Source organism: Eleutherodactylus coqui, chromosome 5 (assembly GCF_035609145.1).
Source record: "Eleutherodactylus coqui strain aEleCoq1 chromosome 5, aEleCoq1.hap1, whole genome shotgun sequence".
NCBI lineage: Eukaryota > Metazoa > Chordata > Amphibia > Anura > Eleutherodactylidae > Eleutherodactylus > Eleutherodactylus coqui.
In genome coordinates this window covers 174,446,794-174,472,058 of record NC_089841.1, presented here as the reverse complement: position 1 = coordinate 174,472,058, position 25,265 = coordinate 174,446,794, and the positions used below count along the sequence as shown (strand labels likewise).

Here is a 25,265-nt window from a genome sequence, read left to right as displayed (position 1 = left end):
GGGTGGTCAGGGAAGTGGCGCGGCCATCTTTGTTCGTTCATGACCGGAGAGTCACTAAGTGTTTAATCTATAGCAACCCCGGAGTGAAAGACATTTAAGATGAGTTTTTAAAACAAAGCGTAATGTTTTTTGTGCAGTATTATGAGGAAGGCCACCGCGTGACATGAGGAGAGATAACGGAAGATCTGCTTCAAGCAGAGAGATGTACTGAGCTGCTGAGAGCGATGGTCATACTCCTAATGATAATGTGCTTTTCGGGGACTTTCATTACTTTCTCAGTTGCATCATTGCAGTAAAGTATGAAAAACAGCCATCTTAATTCATCGTTTTGTTCTTTATGCTCCCTAACAAACAGTTCCAAGGTCACGGAAATATTGAGTAAGAGGATGCATTTATCACTGCCATGTTGATTTGTGACTACGAGAACAAGCCTGTTGCAATACTTTCCAAATATCAATTAAATACAAAAGAGCAAAAATATCAATCATGCCAAAGAGAACAGACAAGCCAGAGATTTTCTCACCTGGCAACGGTCATTTTCTCTTTGCCCACCCGCAGCCCATTCTACCAAGGACTACAAAACACTTCCTGCCAGCCTGGCATTAACCACTATGTACAAATAGAGCTGAGAGAGAAGTGGCACAGAATATTAAATAGGAACCATACTCTAGCCAAATATAAGAAGTGCCCTAACCCATCAGCATTCATACAATGGTCTATAGGGTGTAACGAGAGGCGCAACTTGAATTTGCTGGGCCCCAATGTAAAATCTGTACCAACTTAAGCTTCATTTATAGCACCGGGCTTCTCACATCTAAAAGAGACCTTATGGGGCTCCTAAGGTTCGAAGGGTCCGGGTGTGCCCGCAGCTATACTTCAAGGGATTATTCAGATAGTGCATGCCGGGATACACTGGGTCGGGGTGGAAACAATGCTCCCAACTGTGTAGCGGCTAGCACTCGTAACTGCAAGCGCTGCAATCATTGAGAGCTGCGACTACAATTACAAGAACAGTTCCCATTGATTTCCATGAGAGCTGCGCTTACAATTACGAGTGCCGGACCCCGCATAGAGGTCAGAGCAGTGCTTCTGCTCGAACCCCGGTGTATCCTGGCAGCCGCTGCCTGGATGACCCTGGGTGTAACATCATAATATTGTAAGAGTAAATTCCCAGCCCAAAGCAAGTGCAAAGGGCATTAGGTATCGCGGAATGGGAGAAAATTATTTGCAATTTGTGGCTGTCCTTAAAATTGGCCGTACATATCTAACAACGTTCTGTATAACACTTGACTGAGCAACTGCTATTCCTCCCCACTCTGCCCTAAACCTGCATGTATATGGGGAGAGGAGAATAAGGCCCCCTGTCCATGGCCAGGCGGAATATCGCTAGTGAGGGAGGAGGAGGGAGCACTGACAGATCTCTGAGATGAGCCTATCTATAGATAGGCTCACCGTGGAGAATCGCGGCAATTGCAGCATGCCACAATTTAAATCCCATGAGCGGCAATTGCTAGGATTCTCCGCTCGTCGCCGCCGACGCTGCACTTTCCATAGTAATCCTATGGAAAGCTTTACATGGCGTGATCTGTGGGTGATTTATCGCAAGCGGTTAATCGCCGTGGACAGGCAGCCTTAGGCCGCCTGTACACGGGCGGAAATCCCGCGGGATTTCCGCCGCTCAAAGCCTGCATAGGAGTGCATTACAATACGCACTCCTATGCAGACGTCCGCGGTTTGGCCGCGCGAAATCTTGCGCGGCAAACAAACCGCGGCATGTCCTATTTTTGTGCGGGGCTCGCAGAGCCTCGCACAGAAACGTCACTCACCCGGCCGCCGGCTCCGGTCTGCGCATGCGCCGGCACATGAAAGAGCCGGGGCCGCCGGGCGCGGGCGAGTACGCGCTTGTCTCTGCAGGCGCTCGGGTCTCGCAGCGAGAATTCTCGCCACCGGATCCGACCCGCTAGTCTGCAGGCGGCCTTAGGAAGAAGGAATGAAGAAAATAAAGGTAGGTAAACCTTATTTGTAGGTACTGAATTCACAACCTGGTCCCGAACAGGCCTTCAAGTGTGGGGCAACTGTGAAGCATGTGCTCCTCTTAAGGTGCGTTTACACGTAACGATTGTCATTCAAAAATCGTTAAAATGAGTGAACGATAATTGTTCAGTTTAAACGCAAGCGAACGACCGAATGAGATCTGTGCACTTTCCGTCCGTCGTTCAGTTTTGGACAGACTAAGGGCTCAGTCACACGGGTGCATCCGGGCGCCGATGCACCCGTCTTCCTGCACGAAGAAGACGGCCGCACCGGCAGTGCAGACGACTCTTCGCAGTGCTGGAAGAAAGAACACATGACCGGCAATGGAGCCGGTCATGTGTTCTTTCTGCCGGCGGTGTAGAGAATCGTCCATACCTGCAGGAAGACGGGCGCCCGGATGCGCCTGTGTGACTGAGCCCTAAAAGTCATCATTGGCTCATTCACCTCTCGTTGTTTTTTAACATAGGAATGTGGAATCCTGAAAGAGAAGTGAATGATACTCAACTTTGAACTTGCTGTCTAAAACGCTTGCATGAGTGCCGACGGGTTAGCGGGGACGTCACTAGCTCGTTCAAATGAGAATCGGCTCGTCCAAGAGGGGCATTGCATTATGGTGTCTGCTTGGTAACCGGCTCTGCAGAGTAACCCTTTAAGAACATAGGTGCAGTCAGATTACGGTATCGTATATTCCATTCTGTGAGTTGCTCCTCAGTTCCTCCTTAGCAACAGACTACAAATTACATCTATAAAAATATGGCAATTTGTTGCCAAGGAGCAAGTGAGAAACAACAGGCAGCATTTTAAAGCTGCACTTTAAAAACATCCCCCTCCTTCTGGCATATCAGTGTTTTCCACATCGGCCGCAGGAAGAGTCATAATCAAATCTTTGTAGCATCAATTATGTATATCTCCCAGCTGAATAAATGATCTCATAGTCACCGTTTCCAGACTGCGCAGATACATTTTTTCATTAAGCAATGGTTTCATACAGAGTAATGTTGTAACAAAGAAAGTCACGATGCAAAGTCCATTGTTGTCATGAGAAGCACATATGTATTATCCGCAGGGCATCATGTATTACCAGTCGCTTCCACGTGTAGCAAGCTGACTTTCATACATGAGGCCACATTGTAAGCAGGCTGCCTACACTATATGTGAATGTAGCTAAGGCCAGGTTAGCATTGCATTAGGTTGGTTTCACATCTGCGGCGGAACCTCCAGTCGGAAGTTCCATTTCAGATCCGGCTCAAAATACTGGAAGAAAAAGCCCTGCATGCAGCGCTTTTTCTTCCCTTCAAAAGCCGGGCAGCTGAGCAGAAACCGAATGGACCCCCCATTATAGTCAGTAGGGGCCGTTCAGCCACGGGGATTCCCCTTTCCTGTTCCTTGAACGGAGCAGGAAAGGGGAACCCCAGGCATAAGTATGAAACCAACCTAAGGCCAAATGCCCACGGGCGTATTTGCACCGCGGGATCCAGAGCAAGCGTTTGCCCCCGGATCCTGCAGCAAATACCGCCCATAGACATGCTATGGAAAACGTTTTTCTATGCCCACGAGCGGAAATCAAATGTGATTGTCCGCTCACGGGAATTAAATCAAAAATCGCATGTCCTATTCGCATTGCAGTCAATGGAAGCCATCCGTCCCGTGGGGAGTCGCAGCGGATCCGCATCATCGCCGGCGCGACTCTCTGCACTGCACATGTGCGGCAGCGCGCCAGCTGGCACACACTCAGAGCAGAAAGAAGACAAGATAACAGGTACACAGGGGTCAATGCCCGGGGCACAGGGTCTAAATCCGCCGCGAGATTTAGCAGTCGGAATCCGACCCAGCCGTGGGTCTTCGGCCTAAGGCAATTATGTTTTTGAGACCACTTGAAACGGGACATGACTATATGTAGCGGTTGACCTATACAAGTGAAGAAGTCTGCCATTGCCATCCATTAAGAAGTGGAGTGAAGGACGCTTCATTTCAATGACAGCACTCTGCAATCAGGATTGCTGTGGGAGGAAGAGGGAGGATGGGGTGATCACCAGCGGTCAGATCCCCACTGATCAGGAAGTTATTCCACATCCTGCAAATAGGAGCTAACTTAAGATTCGGGTACAACCCCTTTAATACAGTAGAGGCTGCAGTATACCAATGTAGAACGGATCAACTTAGCACCCTTTTTACTTTGGCTATTAAACTCTGTGGACACCTTGGGGGGCAGTTCTGGTGTTTATGTTACAGGTAAAGTGTGACATGTAGGCATTTCATAGAAGACCTGGAATTGTAGGACTCACATTGTCTGTAATATATGTGCATCGCGGACATGTTAAGCTGAACTGTTTCCATTGATGGTCCAGAGAAAATAAATTGCACCCTGGGCCTCCTGCATAAAGACCCGAGCGGACAGGACGTGCCAGTGCAACCAGTTAGATTCCACTTCAGTAACCCGATTGTCTGCAAGAGACTTCCTTCAGGAGGACGAAACCCTCTCATTTGTCAAGCAACATGTTGCGCCAGGAAACTTCTGGAAGGAGACTACATTCCACCCAGATTGTTATTGGACTTTTTTTTTTTCTTTTAACTATAGTTGCAAACGTGTCAAAATAACAAAAAGTAGCGCTACTTATCTGCCCTCTCCCCGCCGTCCTCCAGGCCTCGTTTAGGAACAGCTGCCACCTGACCTTTGCATCGGGCAGGGCTCTTCTCCTAGCATCACGGTTCTCAGTACCTGAGCAGTGATGTCCGGAGAACGGCACATCATCGCTGTGGCCTCTGATTGGCTGTCCTCTGATCCAGGAGGACCGCGGTGCTGCAGAGGACAGGCTGCCTTTCTTATTTTAACACATTTGCACCAATAGTTACATAAATCATGTTTTTTAAAATTTATTTATAGCACTGAACTTCTCGTGGAAAAAATAAAGCCCGGTTCCACCTTACCGCGACGGTTCCTGCTATTTTGTCACTGCCAAACCGCATCCCCAAACGCACATTGGGAACATATAAAACAGCAGGTTATCCTCCACAGTTCCAAATCAGGGGCTGTATTTTTTCAGGCTGCATAAATTGGGGTTCTATATAAAGCCTCTCTCAGATGGGCGTAATTAGCTGCGCACGTAAATCTCACACATGACCATGCAGCAAGTACGCAGTGCCGCCAATGCCCATACACTATCTTGGCATGTATGCGCCAAGACAGGACATGCCTTGATTCTCGCACAGTGCGAGGCGCACAATCATCATCTATGGGAGATCGGTACTGCATATTAAAAACACACAAAAAGTGCGCAAATAATACACAGTGAGCATACGTTTGTGTGTAAGAAATATCAGAAAGTTAGTTTGAGGCGGGTCATTTTATCTTCAGTACGGGCAGCTTTACAACAAGACGATTAAGGCCTCATGCACACGGGCGGAGTTGAATTGCGTAATCCGCAATCGGCGCCTACATAGGAGACCCGCTGTTCAAGTCGCCTATAGGAGAGCATGGGGCGTCCTCAGCTCCACGCACACATGTAGATTTGATTTGCAGATTCTGTGAGCAGAGAATAAATCGCAGCATGCTCCATTTTAGTGCAGATTCCGCGCAGACAGGCTCCATTGATCCCTATGGAAGCGTTTGATGCATTGCAGATTTGTAGGCGGATACTTCTCGGGTTGCTTGAAGACCAGGTGGGGAAAGGCACCATTGGGCTTGCAATTTTTTTTCTGCACAGACAATCGACTGTACATCTGCGTACATCCACGCGGAATAAATCATCAAATCCACAATCGCCTGCAAGCATTTTAAATTACTTTCTGCAATGACTCGCAGGTCATCCGCGGTGGAAATCCGGCATGCGGAATCTGCGCGTGCATGAGGCCTAAAACAAGCCAGATGCATCAGAATCTAGTGGTTTTGACTGACATTAAAAGGAGTTGTTCTACTTCTAACTACTGTGACCAATCCTGAGGACTGGTCGTCTGTAGTCCCGGGTGGAGCTGCTGTGTTGTTGGGGGCAGGCAGCTCATTAATTGTGTAGTGTCCGGAGTAGTACTGCAGGGAAAGTCCTATTCACTCCAGTAAAGGCCATTTACACAGGACGACTATCGCTCAAAATTCATTTAACCCTTTCCAATCCACTGTCTGACGTCTAAAGACATTCTGATTGAAGGCTGTACAGCTCTGATATCGGAAGATATCCGGCAGGGTATTCTTACCGTATATTACTGGCCGCTCTGTTGTCGGAGGCCTCTCCAGCATGCCACATACCACAGTACTGGCTCTAGCCAGCAGATGGCGCCATTGTATAATGGCAGAAAGTGAAAGCCCCCTAGGAAACCCTGAATCCAAAATTGGATTGCAAAGGGTTAAACAAAATGAGAGAGCGACAATGGTTGTGTAAATGGAAAAAAAAAAAAAAGTTTAATATTCTTTACTTTTGTTATCACTGACTTTCAGGCAGCATAAAAAAAAACATCCCTGGAACGCAGGATTCTAGCTGAGTGTAAACACTCCCTGCTTCACAAAGAAGATGAAGCGCTGAGCGAAAAGCCTGCGATCCAACGGTGGGCTCTGGACGAGCGCTAACAACCTTATCCGTGACGTCAGTGCTTGTGCAGTCGTTTAGACTGTCGTCCAGTGTAGATGGAACATTAAGGCTCACACAGCTGTATGCTTTTTCAGTCCGTGAGATACGCAGAGTTTTCACAGACCAAAACTCTGCATATTCCTTTTTCACGTGTGCTCGTTGCGTTTTCATTCACGAAGAAATAACTTTTTTTTTTTAAAAGCCACGCAAGCCCCATTGGTTCTATGCATAGCTATGCATGCATCATTGATTTTAGCAGCCTATTTCAGTCTGTAATATGGACCAAAATAGGGCGTGCATGTCTGAATACCTCAATGAGAACCAATGGGGTGTCAGCTCTCCGTATCATGCGTGTAATAGAGTGTAAATACGCCTGTGTGAATGTGGACTATGGGTCCTTTTACACGGGACGACTATTCACCCAGGAAGTGCCCATCGTTCAGTGAATGGAGGTAGAGCGGGCCAGAGATCTCTTCCGCCCGCCTCCATTCATCAACACACACCAGCCCATTTTGGTTTTTACGCCTGCATAAACTGAAGATAAGCGAACGAATTCTTGCTTGTCGTTCAGCCGCCGGCAGCGTTAACACTGAACAGTTTCACTCGATCCAGCGATAAACTGAATAAAAAGCGCCCTTAGGGGAGGGAGAGACCGGTTAAAGGGGTTTGCCAAGATTAAAAGTTAACAAGTAAGCCGTGATACTTGATAAACAAGGTAATACAAACCCAACCGGCCTTTATCTTTTAATGAGTAAGTGTAAAACGAGTGTGACACACCTTAACCGAAATTATACTATATGGCAGTTTTGTATTTCTGCTCATGGCACTAACCTTACTTCCTCACGTCTTCCCAACCCTTCCAAGTCACTTGATGTAAGGAAATCACTCAACAACAAGACAATGATATAATTTCTCCTTTTCATCAAGCTATGTTCCAGTCACTAATGGGCTATCATATGAACTCCCCTGTAAATAATGGTATGTCCCAGGCAGCGGAGCCATGGCAAGGCTCCCAGGAGTTACGCAGCTTCTGCCCTTCAAATCTTGAAGGTCACAAGATCAAACCCATGGCAGACAAAATACCACAGGCTGGTAGAACGTACATACACACATTGTATTTATGAGAGAGATATATTATAATGTATTATGTTGTGGCGGGACACAGATGTCCATGTTTGCCTTGAGTGCACGCATATTATATATATTTTACACATGTACACACACATATATATATATATATATACACACACACACACACAATTATAATTCTCAAGGCAAACATGGACATCCGTTACACGCCACAACATAATAAATAGCAGTATATATAGATTATAGGTAGGTACAGATAAGATACGCCAAGCATGGCAAACAAACATCACATTGGATTCCGCTTGCTTCTTTCATTTTTACTATGCAGCTTGAATGTTAATTAAAGACAATCTGTTCTTTTTATATGTCCCGATTCACTGAGCTGGTCATTAACTGCAATTATATTACTAAAGCAAATCAATTAACGCTTCTATAAGTTCACATCTGGGCACAGCTATGTGCTGAGACGTCCTCATCCTGGATATTATGCATGTGGACATTATAGCTGATATATATACACTATGTGTGAAATAAAGGCATAATAATATATATATTATGAGAACGTAATAAGCTGTTAAAGACAACTAGGGGGCCGTTACATGGGCTTTACTGCCCCACAGTTGTCCCAGAGATAATAGGTCCGATGCTTTCACACAGCGGTGAGGATCCCTCAGTGAATGGAAGAGGATCAGGCGGAGATGGCTATGGCTGCCCGCCTCCATTCACAGTCAACAGGCAGTTCATAGATGAATGACTGCCTGTTCACACAGGCCAATTATTTCAATTTTATGCCTGCAGAAACTGAACGACTAATTAATTATCCTTCATTCAGGTGCTGTCAGCATTGAAACCAAATGATTATCCAGCAAGAATATGTACAATCACTCCATATAAAAGGGCCCCAATTCATACTTACCACTCCAATTCCCTGCCGAGCCAGCGGCATCGCTCTAGTCCTCCCCGCCAGTCTTTGTTTACTTGACTGTAGTGTTGATGTTCCATATACACATGCCCGCTGCAGCCAATCACTGGCCTCAGGAACACACAGCTCAAGAGCGCCAAGGCCAGTGATTGGCAGCAACAGCCAAGTTAAAGAGCAGTTGAGAGGACAGAAAGGCGCACCTGGATCGGCAGAGAGGTACAACCTAGTTTGTTGTTATTCCGTGCCATCTCCCGATTTTTTTTTAAGATCAACTCCTTGAATGGTCATAAGTAAAAATGTTCAAGGTATTTTACAGATACCAGTAGCAATGCAGCAAAATGTGGCATCACGTGTTCGATACATGTGGTGCAAATATCATATCTGGTAAATTTGTTCCAAAACGGTCTGTGATCATCCCATTCATCCAAGCGGGGTGAGCAGGAGTTCATGCCACGCTGCATAAATTGCCCCAACTTACATGTATGGCGTGGAATTTCAATTGTAGAAATTGCTGCCATGTTGAAATATACCCTTTACATGATACACCTGGTGCAATGAGCCAACTCTCTAGTCAGACCCCTTCTAGGGTCAACTGCAGTTATGGAGGTGGAAATCATTGATATACTTACAAGGTGCATTTTTTTTTGTATGGTTTGGTCATTGACTCAACACTGGACTAAAATGTTCTCCGGCGTGTGGATGCAGTTCTCTGTTCAGTTATATAAATTGAATGAAAAATGATTACGCCCCTAATATGTGATAAAGGTCATGTGACCCAGGAACAGGGAGGTCTGTTACCCCCGTGGAGGTTTTATTCTAAAAACACTACAACATTGCAGAATAAATACACTTTGAAGTTTAACTTTGAGTTGCGTCGGCCTCTTCACAGCTGTTCGCACTTATGTGTATAGTGATAGAGCTGTCAGTCTACATGATGCGGTCGGGGAGAGGCCGGGCAGCCCCCACGACTCGGGGGCAACAGGCATCCCTGTCCGGCCGGGTTCATGCTGTCCGTGGTTCAATTAGCATAAACTTGATGACAGAATCCCTTTAAAGCTCCAAGCGCTCAATCACTCGGTGAATACCAGTGGCACCTGATGGGCTCCACTTATTGTTAATGGACTTTGTTGGGTTTCATGATTTTGCATGAAAAAAATAAATAAAAAATAGCGCTGCACGCTGCACTTTTTGTCAAATGTGAAGGAACTTGCAATGGAGGCGCTGAATGACATACGAGCACATACGAGCACAACCTGACTTATGTAGAGTAACAGTATGGTGGTTTCACACACAATAGGCCTCAATTAATAAAACAGTCTAATAGAAAAACTGCCCAATTAGAGCTCAGCTTTCATTTCTGAAACTGCTCAGGTAAAATGAAAGCTGCACTTTGATTGGTCGCTATGGACAACAAGGGTAATCTTACCGTAAGGGCTCGTTTACAGTGATGTTAGCCTCAGTTTCTTTTCTCTGTTCCATTTGCAAAATGGAAATGAAACAAAATGGAAATATTTCCGTTTTTAATGAGAACCCGTTGAAATAAACGGGGAACAAAAATAACAGGTTAATTATGATTCTAATAGGTTTTTGACTGAAAAAATAACCACACAGAAGTGGGTTGTACATGTCCAAGTTGCACAATGATGAAAAGTTTGTCCTAGACTAGATTCATCTGAAGCAGCTCAGTTCTCACAGAACTGGGACATCTAAGGAGGCTTTCCCCACGCAGTAAAGCCTCCTGCAGGCTGCTGTCTACACGAGGTTTTACAAGGATGGTCATGGTACGGGATGTACGTGACCTTTCCAACCAGTTCTAGTCCAAGCAAGAATATACAAGAATGTAAAGTTGAAAAACTGGTTTACCGCTCTCTAGATATTTGGTCAGATATCACCGAGATGTGTTATTTATTGTACACCATCAAGATGAGAAGTACATAAACCACTGAGAAGGCAAATAAGATTTCACACATGACAACTGTTTAGAATGGTCATTAAACAGCGACATCAAGGTACAGATGACTGTGGTAGTACGATGACGACACTACAGTTACATCTCCACTCATCGGACTGTCTTCCCATGTCAAATCATAGCTAAAGAAATCCCACCCAACTTCATGGGCTGCTTACGGTATATTGGCATTTCTGAAAGTGCTTACTCCCGGGCCACTGAAATGTCAAGTTTTCTCCTTGGTTTTAACTGACTCCTACTTTCCTTTATTACTGCTTGAGGGCTTTTACCCACTAGCGGGTTTTTTTACGCTGCGATATCGCTGCGTGTTTTTCAATGGGACTTTCTAATGTTAAAATCGCATTGCACAAAAATCGCAAAAGCACAAACTTGCGATTTTTGTGCGATGCGATTTTAACATTACAAAGTCCCATTGAAAAAAAACGCAGCGATATCGCAGCGTAAAAAAAAAAAACGCTAGTCGCTGAAGTGAACATTTATGCATTTCCTGGACAGGCTTCTTAAAAAAAATAAAATATTACATTGGCCAATAGAAAGTCTTCACGGGTCAGTTATAGGTTCTGTTCACATCACATTTTTGTCTCCATCCTGGCGTCCACTCACTGTATGAGTTTAAAGTCCCAAAAAGGGAACCCCTGGATGGAACAGATCTTGAGCATTCTAGAATACAGTAGGTCTTGGTAGGTTTCCCCTCATTTGCACTATTCTGTGCAGTGTTCTATAATGTTCCTCTAGGGGGTTCAGCGATGAGCCCCTTGGACAGAGACAGAAACGTGATGTGAACACTTTCCCACTAAAAACAGTTATTCTGAAGCCTAACTTTTCGCCTAGTATCAGCACCTGCTTGGAGCTCGGACAGATAATCACATTTCACTTCCCCTTTGGGCCATATGTTGCATTATAATTATCCGGAGGACGTCCACAATACAATCAGCTATTTCCAATGTAAACAATCAGCTAATCTGGTGATCGGGAACCTGAGCATGATAAACGGTTATGGTACGCCGACATATGTAATTGTGTATATTAGCGTATGAGTCACTCAGATTAACGGACACCATTTCTTTTAAGCCTCAACATTTCCGGTATCTGCTTTCAGGAGACAAATATCATCACTGGGTCATACGGGGGTATCTTTCCATGAACGAGAAATCAGTAGACAGTCCCCGGAGGCCGTGAGTAGTGCGTATATACTCCGGCTCTGGCCCCTGAGGACTACACATTGCCACCTGAGGCCGGCTCACACATGGGGCTCACAGGGAAAAAAACTGCATGCCCAGACCAAGGGATGGGGAAAAGTTATATAAACACCATTATTGTAAGCTGTTAAATCAGATCTGGGAAATTATTTAACTTGGCAATTATTTCTCGTCCCTAAAATAAATAGCTTTTGCCTTTTTAGCGCACGCCATTAACAACCGCTCTATACGGAGTTCTAGAAATATCGTCCTTTTTCTTTACTTTGGGTATATTATGCTCCATTTAGATTTCCATCTGCACGTTCTGTCCAGGGGATCCGTCAGATGCCAAAAAGGCCGAACGGAAACCGAAAAGTCCCTATTATAGTCAATGGGGCCTCTGACGCTATTCGGTGCAGCCCCCCCCCCCCCTCCCCCAGCACTAATGTGACTGAGCACTTAGCTATGAAGGAGCACAAGCAAGAAGAATAAGGAATAACCCTACATTCCAGCACCAAGCCCCCCTGCATTCAGCTTCACTACTAGAGACCCTCAATGTCCGGTAGGGTCCTCGAAATGCAGATGATTCTTCCCCCCACCTAGTCCAATTATCCTTTAGAGGTCTCATTACAGAATTGTATAGAAAGGCCCCAATTCCTCCTAAAATTCGGATTTTCCTGCTGGCCCTGGTGGTATCACAGCAGCAGTTGCCATGAGGCTTGTTTGTCAGCAGCGATACTCATTTTACTTTTTAATTACTTTTCGCTGCCTAGACTGGGAAGAGACCCGATAGGGAAGAAAGGTAGAAGGCGCCTTCCTATTTGGATCACATCCTGGTTTTTGGAAAGGGGAGAAAAAAAAACAGAAGTGACAAGTGTTGAGCTCTGCAAGCGGATTGTGTGACTGCAGGCTAAAGGGGATCTCCGGTAATGTATATACATGTGCCAGTTCCTCATAGAGCGACCATAGGGAGCAGCACGCCTACAGCCCGTCCGCAGAGCGCTGCGCACACTACATGCCGTATATACGGTTCCAGAGGAGTGCTGAAGTATTCGATATTGTGGAAGGCGAACGAGTCCAGCAGGCTGCTCAATTCTGTACTTCTCACACCCTCATACCCCCATCCTATACTGTATACAGCCCCTCGCTGCTCCGCCACACACACTACACATAGCCCCTCGCTGCTCTGCCATAGACTACACATAGCCCCTCATTACCCCAGTCGTACACGGTATACAGTCCCTCACCACTACGCCATATCCTACACATAGCCCCATCATACACGGTTTACAGTCCCTCACCACTACGCCATATCCTACACATAGCCCCATCATACACGGTTTACAGTCCCTCACCACTACACCATATCCTACACATAGCTCCATCATACACGGTATACAGTCCCTCACCACTACGCCATATCCTACACGGTATACAGTCCCTCACCACTACGCCATATCCTACACGGTATACAGTCCCTCACCACTACGCCATATCCTACACATAGCCCCATCGTACACGGTATACAGTCCCTCACCACTATGCCATATCCTACACGGTATACAGTCCCTCACCACTATGCCATATCCTACACATAGCCCCATCGTACACGGTATACAGTCCCTCACCACTATGCCATATCCTACACATAGCCCCATCGTACACGGTATACAGTCCCTCACCACTATGCCATATCCTACACGGTATACAGTCCCTCACCACTATGCCATATCCTACACATAGCCCCATCGTACACGGTATACAGTCCCTCACCACTATGCCATATCCTACACGGTATACAGTCCCTCACCACTATGCCATATCCTACACATAGCCCCATCATACACGGTATACAGTCCCTCACCACTATGCCATACCCTACACATAGCCCCATCATACACGGTATACAGTCCCTCACCACTATGCCATATCCTACACATAGCCCCATCATACACGGTATACAGTCCCTCACCACTATGCCATACACTACACATGGCCCCTCGTTAGGAGGTGTTCCCACAATGTTTTCACCCCACTGTAGTATTCCGTTGGGGGGTTACACAGTAATAAATAGAACCGTTCCCCGTTGTTAGTGAGACAGACGGCACTTCGGGGTCCATTTGACGAGTTCTGTCGCAGTTACGGCACAAAATACTGGAAGATTCCGGTAACACGCTGGACAGTTGAGCGGAAACTGAACTATAGTCAATAGTTCGGTTCCATCATAAGAATTAGCCAGGGGATTCCCCTGCCCCCAAACAGGGCAGGAAAGCAGTACCCCTGCCGCAAATGTGACTGCAGCCTAACTTAGTGCACTGTGCAGATCTATACTCCAAATAACGGAAACCCTGTCCGCCTGACTAATGACAGGGAACGGTTCCATCACGGCCGTCCGCAGGGTCTGTAACTACGTGGTATACAACACCTGGCAAGTAACCCTTCCAGCCACCACTACCCAGAACTGCCCCGGGCCGCACACACCGCCCCCCACTGCCGCGGGCCGCACACACCGCCCCCCACTGCCGCGGGCCGCACACACCGCCCCCCACTGCCCCGGGCCGCACACACAGGACGGCGTCCGCAAACAGCTGGATGGCCGTGTTGTTGTTGTTGTTTTTACACGTGGGGACAATGAGCGATGGGCGGGGTCACAGGACGTGTCAGGCCGTTTGTGGGCGTGTCTAGGGCATGTAGGCGTGGTTACCCAGGGATGGACGTGAACAGGGGTGGGTGTGGCTTTCTGCATTTAGAAAGCAGCGCTGTTTATCTTACTGTATGGCGCTGTGTACAGTGTGCGCCGTCCTGCAGCTCGTGCACTGCGCCGTGTAGTCTGCGCCGGGGGCAGCGCGCCCCGCGGGGACATGTCACACAAGGACACAATGAGCAGCGCAGTCACACGGCCATCTGTCACACATCAGCACCGGGCGCGCTGCGGCCCCCAGCACCAGCGGCACACTGAGTGGACATGGAAGCCCGCCGCCCCCCAGCACACATCCCGCGGACACTCACTGTGATCTGGACTCCGGCCGCGCTGTCAGCAATCTCCTGGGTCCTCTCTGTGCAGCTGTCTGAGGGATCTGCGAGACACCCAGACAAAGACACATAGACCCTCCCCGGGAAAGAGACGGCTAGGGGAGGGGCTGAGGGGGGAGGTCCGCCGAGAGACTGCTGCAGAGGGAGACGGCTGCATGCGGGAGCTGCGATCCAATATAGAGCAATTGCTGGTCACATCGGCAGAGACAGGAGCGCCGCGGGGACATGTGTGACACTGAGCAGTATACATACATCACCGGGCAGGAGAGCTGTGTACTACCACCAGAGCCCGGGGACATGTGTGACACTGAGTAGTATACATACATCACCGGGCAGGAGAGCTGTGTACTACCACCAGAGCCCCGGGGACATGTGTAACACTGGGCAGTATACATACATCACCGGGCAGGAGAGCTGTGTACTAACCCCAGAGCTTCGGGGACATGTGTGACACTGAGCAGTATACATATATCACCGGGCAGGAGAGCTGTGTACTACCACCAGAGCCCGGGGACATGTGTGACACTGAGCAGTATACATACATCACCGGGCAGGGGAGCTGTGTACTACCACCAGAGCCCCGGGGACATGTGTGACACTGAGCAGTATACATACATCACCGGGCAGGAGAGCTGTGTACTACCACCAGAGCTCCGGGGACATGTGTAACACTGGGCAGTATACATACATCACCGGGCAGGAGAGCTGTGTACTAACCCCAGAGCTTCGGGGACATGTGTGACACTGAGCAGTATACATATATCACCGGGCAGGAGAGCTGTGTACTACCACCAGAGCCCGGGGACATGTGTGACACTGAGCAGTATACATATATCACCGGGCAGGAGAGCTGTGTACTACCACCAGAGCCCGGGGACATGTGTGACACTGAGCAGTATACATACATCACCGGGCAGGGGAGCTGTGTACTACCACCAGAGCCCCGGGGACATGTGTGACACTGAGCAGTATACATACATCACCGGGCAGGAGAGCTGTGTACTACCACCAGAGCTCCGGGGACATGTGTGACACTGGGCAGTATACATACATCACCGGGCAAGAGAGCTGTGTACTAACCCCAGAGCTTCGGGGACATGTGTGACACTGAGCAGTATACATATATCACCGGGCAGGAGAGCTGTGTACTACCACCAGAGCCCGGGGACATGTGTGACACTGAGCAGTATACATACATCACCGGGCAGGGGAGCTGTGTACTACCACCAGAGCCCCGGGGACATGTGTGACACTGAGCAGTATACATACATCACCGGGCAGGAGAGCTGTGTACTACCACCAGAGCCCCGGGGACATGTGTGACACTGAGCAGTATACATACATCACCGGGCAGGAGAGCTGTGTACTACCACCAGAGCCCCGGGACATGTGTGACACTGAGCAGTATACATACATCACCGGGCAGGAGAGCTGTGTACTACCAACAGAGCTCCAGGGACATGTGTGACACTGAGCAGTATACATACATCACCGGGCAGGAGAGCTGTGTACTACCACCAGAGCCCGGGGACATGTGTGACACTGAGCAGTATACATACATCACCGGGCAGGAGAGCTGTGTACTACCACCAGAGCCCGGGGACATGTGTGACACTGAGCAGTATACATACATCACCAGACAGGAGAGCTGTGTACTACCACCAGAGCTCCAGGGACATGTGTGACACTGGGCAGTATACATACATCACCGGGCAGGAGAGCTGTGTACTACCACCAGAACCCCGGGGACATGTGTGACACTGAGCAGTATACATACATCACCGGGCAGGTGAGCTGTGTACTACCACCAGAACCCCGGGGACATGTGTGACACTGAGCAGTATACATACATCACCGGGCAGGAGAGCTGTGTACTACTACCAGAGCCCGGGGACATGTGTGACACTGAGCAGTATACATATATCACCGGGCAGGAGAGCTGTGTACTACCACCAGAGCCCGGGGACATGTGTGACACTGAGCAGTATACATACATCACCGGGCAGTGGAGCTGTGTACTACCACCAGAGCCCCGGGGACATGTGTGACACTGAGCAGTATACATACATCACCGGGCAGGAGAGCTGTGTACTACCACCAGAGCCCCGGGGACATGTGTGACACTGAGCAGTATACATACATCACCGGGCAGGAGAGCTGTGTACTACCACCAGAGCCCGGGGACATGTGTGACACTGAGTAGTATACATATATCACCGGGCAGGAGAGCTGTGTACTACCACCAGAGCCCCGGGACATGTGTGACACTGAGCAGTATACATACATCACCGGGCAGGAGAGCTGTGTACTACCAACAGAGCTCCAGGGACATGTGTGACACTGAGCAGTATACATACATCACCGGGCAGGAGAGCTGTGTACTACCACCAGAACCCGGGGACATGTGTGACACTGAGCAGTATACATACATCACCGGGCAGGAGAGCTGTGTACTACCACCAGAGCCCGGGGACATGTGTGACACTGAGTAGTATACATATATCACCGGGCAGGAGAGCTGTGTACTACCACCAGAGCCCTGGGACATGTGTGACACTGAGCAGTATACATACATCACCGGGCAGGAGAGCTGTGTACTACCAACAGAGCTCCAGGGACATGTGTGACACTGAGCAGTATACATACATCACCGGGCAGGAGAGCTGTGTACTACCACCAGAGCCCCGGGACATGTGTGACACTGAGCAGTATACATACATCACCGGGCAGGAGAGCTGTGTACTACCACCAGAGCCCCGGGACATGTGTGACACTGAGCAGTATACATACATCACCGTGTAGTAGAGCTGTGTACTACCAACAGAGCTCCAGGGACATGTGTGACACTGAGCAGTATACATACATCACCGGGCAGGAGAGCTGTGTACTACCACCAGAGCCCGGGGACATGTGTGACACTGAGCAGTATACATACATCACCGGGCAGGAGAGCTGTGTACTACCACCAGAGCCCGGGGACATGTGTGACACTGAGCAGTATACATACATCACCGGGCAGGAGAGCTGTGTACTACCACCAGAGCCCCGGGACATGTGTGACACTGAGCAGTATACATACATCACCGGGCAGGAGAGCTGTGTACTACCACCAGAGCCCCGGGACATGTGTGACACTGAGCAGTATACATACATCACCGGGCAGGAGAGCTGTGTACTACCAACAGAGCTCCAGGGACATGTGTGACACTGAGCAGTATACATACATCACCGGGCAGGAGAGCTGTGTACTACCACCAGAGCCCCGGGACATGTGTGACACTGAGCAGTATACATACATCACCGGGCAGGAGAGCTGTGTACTACCACCAGAGCCCGGGGACATGTGTGACACTGAGCAGTATACATACATCACCGGGCAGGAGAGCTGTGTACTACCACCAGAGCCCGGGGACATGTGTGACACTGAGCAGTATACATACATCACCGGGCAGGAGAGCTGTGTACTACCACCAGAGCCCCGGGACATGTGTGACACTGAGCAGTATACATACATCACCGGGCAGGAGAGCTGTGTACTACCACCAGAGCTCCAGGGACATGTGTGACACTGAGCAGTATACATACATCACCGGGCAGGAGAGCTGTGTACTACCACCAGAGCCCGGAGACATGTGTGACACTGAGCAGTATACATACATCACCGGGCAGGAGAGCTGTGTACTACCACCAGAGCCCGGAGACATGTGTGACACTGAGCAGTATACATACATCACCGGGCAGGAGAGCTGTGTACTACCACCAGAGCCCCGGGACATGTGTGACACTGAGTAGTATACATACATCACCGGGCTGGAGAGCTGCTCACATTCAGGCAGCGTCTGGGGGACTAGTAAGGAGACAGGGCTCCCCAATGTCTTTCTGCCTGCAACATTGGTAATAGGAGGCAGCAGAAGTCGAGAAGATTCACTGGCATCTAGGGGGTTATTATTTCCCAAATAGCAGGAAGCACAGAGAAACACAATTCATCCGCCCCATCATCAGTGACTGTAAGGATGGTTTCACATCTGCCTCGGAAACTTCCCCTGTTCCAGTTGCAAAAGCCATAAGAAAAAGCAAGCAGCGCTTCTTCTTTCGTCCCCAAACGGGGTAGCTGGGCAGAAAGTAGGCGTACCCCATTATAGTCAATGTCACCAAGCAGTGAAATGTAGCTGGCACTGCATCCAACCCATGCCATGAGAACACACCCACACCAGTATGAAACCACCACCAGCCTGCGCAGTACCTTGTTGACAACTGGGGTCCATGGCTTCATGGGGTTGGCACCACACAAGAATCCTGCTAACAGCCCAAAACAATTAGTACCATACTCATCAGACCACACCACATTTCCAATCCTTTAGGGTCCAGTTAGCAACCTCATGAGCTCAGGTCAGGCACTGTGTCCGGTGTTGGGGTGTTAAAAGAATTCTGTCACCAGATAATGCATAGTAGCTGGGCCCTCCTTTACTTAGTTGCCTCCTCTAGTTGTTGACATAAAATCATAGAATGGTAGAGTTGGAAGGGACCCCCAGGGTCATCTGGTCCAACCCCCTGCTCATTGCAGGATCAATAAATCATCCCAGACAGATGTTTGAAGACTTCCATTGAAGGAGAACTCACCACCTCCCATGGCAACCTGTTGCACTCATTGATCACCCTCACTGTCAGAAATTTTTTTCTAATATCTAATCAGTGCTTGTGCTGTGCAGCTCTGCCAAGCGCTCTCTTGAAGGACCCATCACATGTGCAAAGCGTCACTGAGGTCAAGCCTCGAAAGGTGTATACATTGTAGCGGTTCAGACACTAAGGTGGAGCTTAAGGTGTAGCAGCCACAGATCTGGAGAGTAGTCAGATTGAAAGCCAGGAGTCAGCAACGGGTAAGTCTCAATCGATGAGGCCGGTAACATAGTCAGGAGGTAAGCCAGAAATCGGTAACAGATAATCACGGTTTGCAGGAGAGGAGTAGGCTTAGGAGATGCCACTTGATCAAGGCAATACAGCACAATAATCTCGCAAGTAGCTGGAGGAAGGGGCAGGCTTTCATAGGAAATCCTGATTGGAGGCAGGGCCAGGACCGGGAGGCAGTAACTGAGCTAACCGGAAAAAGGCTAGGGTATGCAGGGGAATTTGTCCACAGGCCTGGATGGCTCAACAGGGAGGTACTGGGTTCAAGTCCTGATATATATGCTGATTATACAATAAATTCTTGTGTACTTTTATATGTTCCCGGGATGTGCCTAATACTCAACCTTTTTACTTAGTCCGGTATCTATTTTCCACACGTCCAACCCTAAAGTTGCGAAGGTCATGGAGGTTGCATAAAGTCTTACCGATGCTGGATTGGAGCTCAGGTGTAATAACCGAGCCGGTCACTGGAGAGTAGTCAAGGAAACCGGGAGTCGTTATTGGGAAGTCATGAAAAGCAGTACAATGGAATAAGACGGAAGTGATGTCAAATGGAAGCCAGAAGAAAGCAGCAGGAGGTATTGGCATGCAGTACAATGGGATGAGATGGAATCATAGTCAAATGGAAGCCAGAGGTCAGCAGCAGTAGATATCGGTACAATTGCAGATTAGCAGGAGGAAGAAGAGCTTGATCAATGTGGTGGAGCACAACAATCATGCACTGAAGGAGTGGCAGGGCTAGGCTCATATAGGAAGTGCAATCAGAAACAAGGGCGGGGTCAGGACTAGGAGGCAGGAACTTGGTACCTGGGAAATACAGAACAAGACTAGGTTTCAGCAAGGGAACTGTCAAAGTCCTGGATAGCCTTGTGGAGAAAGAAAAAGCTCTCTGCTTTTAAGAGTCAAACCTATATACCCTATGAAGGATACAGTTACTTGTCTCCTTTACTTGTTTTGGGTTGGTCCACTTCTTGTTCTGCACTGTCCACATCACTGAAGTCTAGACCTCCGCCTCAGTGACGCATGTGCCAGCTCCTCCAGGCAGGAGCACTCTTAAGAGCCGTACAGGACTTGTGTTGACGTCAGCGGACGTAAGAAGCAAAGGAGAGGGCGTGAGCTAGGGGTGATGGCAGCCTACCTCAAGGGACTTGAGGTGGTTTCTTTTGCATACAGGGCACCAATGCTTAAGGCCTCATGTCCACGGCCTGCACGGTTTTCCCGCGCAGAATCCTGCAGCGGATTCCACCCGGCTCGCAGACATGAGGCCAAAAAATACAGTATACTCACCTGTCCAGACGCTGCGGGGCTCTCCCCCATCGTGGCCGGATCTTTTTTCTTCTGCCTAGCAGATGCACTCGGCCGCCGGCGTGCAGGGTGCATGCGCTGTGCCGCCTTTTTTTTTAAACTCCTGCTTTCCTGCAGTCTCGCGGCACAAACGTAGTATCGTCTGTGTCACGGGGCGGATGGCTTCCATTGGCTTCAATAGAAGCCGTGGAAGCCGTCTGTGCAGGAAAACTGCACAAAATGGAGCATGCTGTTTTCCTGTGTGTGCGATCTGGGAAAAATGACATCCACAAGTATTTAATTATGGAGACCCGCGCGATTTTAAAAATTCTATTTTCCCTGTGGACATTGGGCCTAAAAGTGAGTTTTTAAACTTATTAGACGCTGTTCTTCTTTACACAGATATGTTTATGTTGTGTGCCATGTGACACATTGATTCATGGTGCCTTTTAATTTTTCATATCCTGGTCATAGAATCCCTTTGACAGAGGCACCCTGGTGGGTCTTCTGCTCCAATATCCCATGGAAGCTAACGCACGCTGCACTGACATGCGGGATATACATGAAGGGTCTCCTGCACTGACCTGCGGGATATACATGTGGGGTCTCCTGCACTGACCTGTGGGATATACATGTGGGTACTCCTGCACTGACCTGCGGGATATACATGTAGGGTCTCCTGCACTGACCTGCGGGACATACATGTGGGGTCTCCTGCACTGACCTGTGGGATATACATGTGGGGTCTCCTGCACTGACCTGCGGGATATACATGAGGGGTCTCCTGCACTGACCTGTGGGATATACATGTGGGGTCTCCTGCACTGACCTGTGGGATATACATGTGGGGTCTCCTGCACTGACCTGCAGGATATACATGTCAGGTCTCCTGCACTGACCTGCGGGATATACATGTGGGGTCTCCTGCACTGACCTGCGGGATATACATGTGGGGGTCTCCTGCATTGACTTGCGGGATATACATATGGGGTCTTCTGCACTGACCTGTGGGATATACATGTGGCATCTTCTGCACTGACCTGCGGGATGTGCATGTGGGGTCTCCTGCACTGACCTGCGGGATATACATGTGGGGGTCTCCTGCATTGACCTGCGGGATATACATGTGGGGTCTTCTGCACTGACCTGCGGGATATACATGTGGCATCTTCTGCACTGACCTGCGGGATGTGCATGTGGGGTCTCCTGCACTGACCTGCGGGATATACATGAGGGGTCTCCTGCGCTGACCTGCAGGATATACATTCGGGGTCTCCTGCACTGACCTGCGGGATATACATGAGGGCTCTCTTGCACTGACCTGCGGGATATACATGTAGGGTCTCCTGCACTGACCTGCGGGATATACATGAGGGGTCTCCTGCACTGACCTGCGGGATATACATGAGGGGTCTCCTGCGCTGACCTGCTGGATATACATGTGGGGTCTCCTGCGTTGACCTGCTGAATATACATGTGGGGTCTCCTGTACTGACCTGCTGGATATACATGTGGGGTCTCCTGCGCTGACCTACGAGATATACATGCGGGGTCTCCTACACTGATCTGCGTTATATACATGCGGGGTCTCCTGCACCGACCTGCGGGACATACATGTGGGGTCTCCTGCACTGACCTGCGGGACATACATGTGGGATCTCCTGCACTGACCTGCGGGCTATACATGAGGGGTCTCCCGCGCTGACCTGCGGGATATACATGTGGGGTCTCCTGCACTGACCTACTGGATATACATGTGGGGTCTCCTACACTGACCTGCATTATATACATGCGGGGTCTCCTGCACCGACCTGCGGGACATACATGTGGGGTCTTCCGCGCTGACCTGCGGGATATACATGTGGGGTCTCCTGTACTGAATGTGGATGTGATTTCTGCAGGAGTCCCTTGTGAGTTCATATGACGATTCTAGCCAGTCGCGATCATTGAGCACCCGTGGGTGGTAATGCCTTCACTGCCATACTCCCGGTACACAACTGGCACTGTGGCTCGAAGACTGTTAAATGCCCACACAACTTCGGGAATTGCATGTCCCATCGGTCTGGCACCCACTATGATGCCTCGTTCGAATTCTGATAACTCACGTTGCCTTACCATGTGCCCGTTGGCCAGTGTCCTGTCTCGCTTACATGATAACACTCCTTTATAGGAATGTGTACGTTACCAAGCCGTCATGTGAGGTAGCGCCACTTCATAATCCAATCACATAGTGCTATCCCATGACTTTTGGCATGTCAGTGTATGTCATACATTCACTTTAATGTATAATGAAGATTCCTACACTTACAGGCATTGCCAACGTACCAGGAAACGTAAGAAGTACATTTGTCCTTTTCCGTCATGCTGTTTCTTAGGGACAACTAATATGTATGCTATTCCAGCTTTCACAGGGAAGGTCATCCAGCTTTTCCAGACGGTTTGCACGAATATGGACATACTGGAGGCCTCCAATGACTTTCTGCCCCCAAACAAAACAAGATGGCCACAGAGCTTTTTTAACCCGCTTCTGCCACAGGACGTAAACTTACGTCCGGGGTGGAAAGCAGTTCTCACAAATGGACATAAGTTTTCGTCCTATGGAAGCTGAGCCTGCGCTATCCGGAACAGGAGCTGACTGTGACTGACGGCTGGCCACCCATTGCAGCAATGTGAGGGGTCAGGGCGGAGCTTAGCTTTGCCCTCTCCCATTGCAAACAGCTGGAGGGGAGGGGAAAGGGGGAGAGAAAGGGGAGCTAGTTTAAACTCCCTCCCTCCTCCCTTCTCCCATAGGAGTCTATGGCAGCAGCCATATTCCGGCCGGGAAAGATAGTTCCAGGACTATCCTTCCTGCCCCGCATAAAAGCGGCTGGTGCTATATTGGCCAGCTGGGTGCTTTTACGCCGCGGGAATTCGCCTGTGTGATCTGATGCATTGGAATATGTCCCATGCATCAGATCGTAGCATATATAGGCCGGCCGTTAAAACGGCGGCCGATATACGCTCGTGTAAATAAGCCCTTATGCTAAAAGATTAACACTATTAAAAAAAATGGCAGAATTGATTTCTAAAAGTCATACAATACATTAAATGCACCCAAAAAATTGTACAAATAAAAATTACAGCTCACTATGCATCGCCATGTCGACAGAAAAAAAAATTTTTGCTTTTGAAAAGTGGAGATGAAAATCTCCAAAAAATGGTTGTGTCTCTAGGCCCAAAATAGTTCATGTCCTTGAGGGTTAAACCTGATACACACTGTGCATTGGTAGTGCATCTGTAATCTAAGAAGCTACATGTTACCCTGATTAGTCATCTGCCTAATCAGAGTAGCGTGTAGTGCCTTAGGACTCTTTCACACGGGCATCAGCGTTTTTACGTTCACCCGCCAGTGACGTAAAACCGCATGAACGGACGCACAAATCTAATGTTTATGCACCCGTCCCGATGGCCCGAGACTGGCACATATACGCCGAGCCTGCAATGCCGTCGGGTTCTGCTAAACTGTCTCCCCCTTTCCTCTCCCTCGCCGTCTCTCGGCAAGTGAGGAAGGTGGGATGGGGTGGGAGCTAGTGTGCTAAGCTCCCGCCCCTTGTCGTCCTGCTCCTCTCATTGCAAATAGCCAGCAACGGGCGGAGAGAAGGGGGAGGGAGTTTAGCAGTCTCCTGCCGCGGTCATCGGCTCCCATAGGAGTCTATGGCAGCAGCCGTGCTCCGGCCGGGAAAGATAGTTCCAGGACTGTCTTTCCTGCCCAGCATAAAAGCACTCGGCTCTATATAGGCCAGGCGGGCGCTTTTACACCACAGGAATACGCCTGTGTGATCTGATGCATTGGAATCCAATGCATCAGATGGTAGCGTATATCGGCCGATATACTCCCAAACCTGGTTGATGCGCCACTACGCTCCGTGGCAGTGAGCATAGTTGTGCGTACTCCCATGTGTTTTTGCCCTTACTCTATGAATAACATTATGGAATTCTCCGCAGTGTTCATATGCATTAGTCCTTTACAGCTGGGCAAATCCTTTGGTCATGAACGTTAATCCTCCAAGGAATGATCTCAAATACGAGGCACCGTACAAGTGCAACATAGCACGTGTTTATCATAAAGCCAAACACCCTTGCTTATGAAGTCATTAGTTGAAAAATGAAGAGAACACATATTTTCCACTCTTTGTATTTCATTAGTTAATCATTGATCTGAAGTTAGTCTGCTTCATGGGAATTGTATGTCCTTGGGAAGAAAATCAGTCCTGCATTATTGCGGGCGTTATTTATCAGTTTTATTACCGCAG

General features: G+C 48.8%; 1 protein-coding gene and 1 long non-coding RNA gene across 3 annotated transcripts in view; both read right to left on the bottom strand.

Moving 5' to 3' along the window:
• The window catches only part of NDRG2 (NDRG family member 2), a 41,005-nt gene extending 26,130 nt beyond the window's left edge, over positions 1–14,875 (bottom strand). For both annotated transcript variants that reach the window (XM_066603740.1, XM_066603739.1), the window contains exon 1: positions 14,761–14,875. The gene's annotated coding sequence lies outside the window, so the exon portion shown is untranslated. The remainder of the gene's footprint in view (positions 1–14,760) is intronic.
• The window catches only part of LOC136628105 (uncharacterized), a 304,442-nt gene that overhangs the window by 33,046 nt on the left and 246,131 nt on the right, over positions 1–25,265 (bottom strand). The window lies entirely within an intron of this gene.